This window comes from Rhinolophus ferrumequinum, chromosome 3, assembly GCF_004115265.2.
Source record: "Rhinolophus ferrumequinum isolate MPI-CBG mRhiFer1 chromosome 3, mRhiFer1_v1.p, whole genome shotgun sequence".
NCBI lineage: Eukaryota > Metazoa > Chordata > Mammalia > Chiroptera > Rhinolophidae > Rhinolophus > Rhinolophus ferrumequinum.
Window position 1 is genome coordinate 366,134 of NC_046286.1, and position 5,848 is coordinate 371,981.

General features: G+C 38.0%; 1 non-coding gene across 1 annotated transcript; it reads right to left on the minus strand.

The window, feature by feature from the left end:
* Positions 1-5,501: 5,501 nt before the first annotated feature.
* On the minus strand, positions 5,502-5,573 carry TRNAA-AGC (transfer RNA alanine (anticodon AGC)). The gene has a single exon. It is a non-coding gene; the product is annotated as a tRNA-Ala (tRNA).
* Between the last annotated feature and the right edge of the window lie 275 nt (positions 5,574-5,848).

The following is a 5,848-nucleotide window of genomic DNA, read 5'->3' on the forward strand; positions in this document are numbered from 1 at the left end:
AAGTTAAATTGTCACTCTTTGCAGATGACATGATGCTATATATAGAAAACCCTAAAGACTCCACCAAAAAGCTATTAGAAACAGTCAACGAATACAGTAAAGTTCCTGGCAACAAAATCAATGTACAAAAGTCCATTGCATTCCTATATACTAAAACTGAAATCTCAGGAAAAAAAATTTTTTTAAATAATTACTTTTGCAATTGCAACAAAAAGAATACCTAGGAACAAACTTAACCAAGGATGTGAAAGACTTATATGCTGAAAACTATAAGACCTTTTTAAAATAAATTGAAGACGACACAAAGAAATGGAAAGACGTTCTGTGCTCATGGATTGGAAGAATCAACATAGTTAAAATGGCCATTATTACCCAAAGCAATATACAGATTGAATGCAATCCCCATAAAAATCCCAATGGCATTTTTTAAAGAAATAGAACAAAAAATCATCAGATTTGTTTGGAACAACAAAAGACCCTGAACAGCCAAAGCAATTCTAAGAAAGAAGAACAATGGTGGAGGTATCACACTCCCTGACTTCAGCTTGTACTACAGGGCAACAATAATCAAAACAACATGGTATGGCAGAAAAACAGACACATAAACCAATGGAATAGAATTGAGCACCCAGAAATAAACCCACATAAATATGGACAGATAATTTTTGACAAAGAAGCCAAAAACATGCAATGGAGAAAAGACAGCGTCTTCAATAAATGGTGTTGGGAGAATTGGAAAGCCACGTGCAAGAGAATGTAGCTGGACTGCTATCTGTCACCAGGTACCAAAATTAATTCAAAATGGATCAAAGACTTAAGCATAAGACCTGAAACAATAAATTGCATAGAAGAAAATATAGGTGCTAAACTTATGGACCTTGGGTTCAAGGAGCATTTTGTGAATTTGACTCCAAAGGCAAGGGAAGTAAAAGCTAAAATAAATGAATGGGACTATATCAAACTTAAAAGCTTCTGCACAGCAAAAGAAACCATCGACAAAATAAAGAGGCAACCAATTGAATGGGAGAAGATTGTTGCAAACAGCGCCTCCAATAAGGGGCTAATATCCAAAATATACAAGGAACTCATACAATTCAAAAACAAAAACACAAACAACCCAATTGAAAAATGGACAGAAGACCTGAAGAGACATTTCTTCCAAAGAGGACATACAAATGGCAAATAGACATATGAAAAAATGCTCAACATCACTAATCATCAGAGAAATGCAAATAAACACCACAGTGAGACATCACCTCACCCCAGTCAGAACGGCTATCATCAACAAGACAAATAGTAACAAGTGTTGGAAAGGCTGTGGAGAAAAAGGAACCCTCATACACTGTTGGTGGGAATGCAGACTGGTGCAGCCGTTATGGAAGGCAGTGTGGAGACAGTTCCTCAAAAAATTATGAATAGAATTACCATATGACTCAGCAATCCCTCTCCTGGGTATCTACCCAAAAAATCTGAAAACATCTACACATAAAGACACGTGTGCTCCAATGTTCATTGCAGCTTTATTTATAGTGGTCAAGACATGGAAACAACCAAAATGTCCTTCAATAGATGAAAGGATAAAGAAGTTGTGGTATATATACACACTGGAATACTAGTTGGCGGTAAGGAAAGATGAAATAGAACCATTAGTGACAACATTGATGGATCTTAAGATGATGATACTAAGCAAAATAAGTCAGACAGAAAAAGCAGAGAACCATATGATTTCACTGATATGTGGTATCTAAACTGAAAACAACAAAAAAACATAGACATAGACAATAGTTTTGGGGTTAGCAGAGGGGAAAGGAGAAGGGGGAATGGGTTTCTAGAAGAGGGTAAACGGGGTCTAGTATATGGTGATGGAAAGAGAACTGACTCTGGGTGATGAACACACATTGTGAGATATAGATAATGTGTTACAGAATTGTACACCTGAAATCTATGTAACTTTACTAACAATTGTCACCCCAATACACTTTGATTTAAAGTTTAATTTACAGGGGAAAAAAAAGAAAACACTCATAATGGCAAGGACAAATTCCTGAACTTTTCAAATTCATTGTTAGAAAAACTTTACACAAGAAGCTCTATAATTGGCTGACTCTTTTTCATCTGCATATATCATAATCTACCCAAAAACTAAAACCATGGCCATGTTTCAATCCTCCACCTCAGGGACCATTTGGATATCTACAAATGAATTTCATTCAGTTATCCAAACTTTTAGAAAACTAAGTATGTTTCAATATCTTCAAAAGTAAAACTGTATAATTTTTGGTTGAATTAAAGTCTTCTCTTACAAAAGACTAATACTTTAACTTAGTGTTATCCAACAGAACTTTTTACAACAATGGAAATGTTCTATATATGTCTGTACTGAGAATCCATCAAAATGAGGATAGTTTAAGGGGCCCCTGGGACAACATCAAGTGTAACAACATTCACATTATAGGGGTACCAAAAGGAGAAGACAGAGAGCAAGGAATTGAACATGTATTTGAAGAAATAATGACAGAAAACCTCCCTAACCTGGTGAAGAAAATAGAGATACATGCCCAGGAAGCACAAAGAATCCCAAACAAGATGAACCCAAACCAGGACCACACGAAGACACATCATAATTAAAATGCCAAAAATTAAAGACAAATAGAGAATCTTAAAAGCAGGAAGAAAAAAAGCAGTTCGTTACCTACAAGGAAGAAAAAAGAAGTTTGTTACCTACAAGGGAATTCCCATAAGACTGTCATCTGACTTCTCTACAGAAACTTTGCAGGCCAGAAGGGATTGGCACGAAATATTCAAATGATGAAAATCAAGGTCCTACAACCAAGATTACTCTACCCAACAAAGCTGTCATTTAGAATCAAAGGATAGATGAAAATCTTCCCAGACAAGAAAAAGCTAAAGGATTTCATCACCACCAAACCAGTAGTACAAGAAATGTTAAAGGGACTTCTTTAAGAAGAAGAAGTAAAAAAAGAAGATAAAAAATATAAATAATAAAATGGCAACAACTATTATATTACCTATCAATAATTACTTTCAATATAAATGCATTAAATGCTCCAATCAAAAGACATAGGGTGGGAGATCCAAGATGGCAGAGTAGATTAACATGCTTGCCTCACCTGGTGAACACATTAAAATTTCAACTAAATTATAGAACAATCAACCTGGAGAACCATCTGAAGTCTAGCTGAACAGAAGTTTTATAACCAATGATATAAAGAAGTCACATGGAGACTGGTAGGAGGGGCAGAGACTCAGAACAGGCCAGCCCCAAACCTTCATGTGGCCATTGAGAACTGGGAGGAATGTCTCAGCTTCAGAGGTTCCCCCCAGAGGACCTAGGGACCCTAGCCTCACAGCAGACTCCCCACCTCAGAGTACTGGAGCTAGAAACAGGAGCTCCCACAACATCTGCCTGTGAAAAAGAGTGGGGATTCTGACTTACTGGGTGGGACAGAAGGCTGCGGTAAACCCAGACATCCTCCTAAAGAGCCTGTGCACAAATTCATTTGCTTGCAGGCACTCACCTTTCCACCCTTCCAGTGGAAAGACAGTGACTTGGGGGTTGTCAGAGAAATTCAGGGAGAGACTGAATTGTGTGGCCTCGATGCAAGGACTGGAGATATAGTTGCCATTTTCCGGGTTTGGAATTCTCCTCCTGTGTAGCCAGAGGTGGGTGCCATTTTTCCTGTGCTGAGCCCTCCCCACAAGCCCATGGCCAAATCTGACTCTGAATTGGCCTGGTGAGCTCTGCTCACTCCACCTTGATCATTCACTGAAACCTCACCTCACCCAATTTCCAGAATAGGAGGACGGATAAAGAGCTTCCCAGATAAGCAAAAGCTGAAGGAGTTCATCACCACCAAACCAGTACTACAAGGAATGTTAGAGGGACTTCTTTAAGACAGAGAAAAAAATCAAAAATATGAATAATAAAATGGCAATAACTACATATATCTATCAACAATTCTTTCCAATGTAAATAGATTAAATGTTCCAATCAAAAACATAGGGTGACTGAATGGATAAGAAAACAAGATCTTTACATATGCTGCCTATAAGAGATTCACTTCAGATTGAAAGGCTATAGCAAGAAACAAAGAAGTACCCAGTAATCCCACTTCTGGATATTTATCCAAAGAAACCCAAAACACTAATTGGAGGGGACATGTGCATCATATGTTCATTGCAGCATTGTTTACAGTGGCCAAGATGTGGAGGTAGCCTGAGAGTCCATCAATAGATGAATGGATAACCAAGTGGTACATATATGCAATGTAACATTACTCAGCCATAAAAAATGGTGAAATTTTGCCATCTGCAACAACATGGATGGATCTAGATGATATAATTATGCTGAGTGAAATCAGTCAGACAGAGAAAGCAAATACCATACTTATATGTGATATCTAAAAACAAAATAAGTGAACAAACAAAACAGAAACATACAGAGAACATTTTGATGGTTGCCAGATGGGAGAGGGATTAGAGGGATGGATGAAGGCAGGGAAGGGATTAAAAGGCATAAATTAGGAGTTACAAAGTAGTCATGGGGATGTAAAATATAGCATCGGAAACATAGTCAATAATATTGTAATAACTATGTATGGTGTCAGATGGGTACTGGATTTATTGGGGCGATCATTTTGTTGTTATATAAATGTGTAATCGTATGTTGTACACCTGAAACTAATGCAATATTGTATGTCAACTCTAATTGATACACAATGTTTTTTAAAATGACAATTATTTTTTAAATAAATATACATAAGTAATAAATAAATAAAATTAGACAAGCTTCAAGTCAGTCAGAGAAGAAAGCTAGAACTTACTAAACACAATAAGAACTATCTATAGCTGAAGCTTGCATTATACTTCAAAAGTAACTCTAATTAAAGTTAGGAATAATGAGGCAAACAAATGTATATAAAGTATTAAAAAAGGAGGGAAGGGACAAGGAAAAGGGGGTGGGGAAAGAAAGTAGGGGGTGCTGTAAGGGGTAGAGAGGTTGGTATTGAAATCCAAAGAAAAGCTTTCCTCTCTTCGGGTTTGTTCCTTGACTCTGGAATAGGTCAGAAAAGGAAGAGTTCTAAAGAAAATTTCCTGTGGATTTCACATTTGTTTTTATTTTTTCTTTCTGTGTGTCTTGCTCGTCCATAGTACAACACAACTGTTGTAAGCTTGTTAATTTGGTGCCTCGCTTGCTTTTAGAATTCTGAAATCCGGAGCAAGTTGGTACTTCTTTTTATCTTTTCACCTGTTGATGCAGCTACTCAGGGTGTTGTCAAGGCTCTGAAGCAGAGTTGCGTCTATTTAAAAGGCAAATTAAGCAGAAATACAGTCCGTTTGTTTTTCTGGTTGTTCCCGTGAGATAAAAGTACTGGAAGACAAGGAAAGAACCAGGAAACAGGCAGCGCCAGACATGTTCCCTGCAAATGACGTGCCCGAGAGGGTCTAGAGCAAAAGCAAAATTTGGGGAGAAAAAAGGATGGAGGTGCCGGGGATTGAACCCGGGGCCTCGTGCATGCTAAGCACGCGCTCTACCACTGAGCTACACCCCCTAATGCCCAAGGTCTTTCAAAATATTTTATGACTTTTATCTAACGTTTTGGTGCCAGCAAGAGAAGTTTGATTTTGTTAAATTCAATCTTTAAATTTTCCTATACTGGATAGTGCCTTGCGGCTAAGCTGGGAGAAGGAAAACTAAATATAATACCTGAAGTCCCCGTCTGGTCCTGAGATCTCCCACTGATTCACCTCCTCAGACGCTCTCCCTACCGCCACCTTCTGGCGGGGAAGGCGGCAAGCCTGCTCGGCCAAAGCCAGGGAGAGGTCT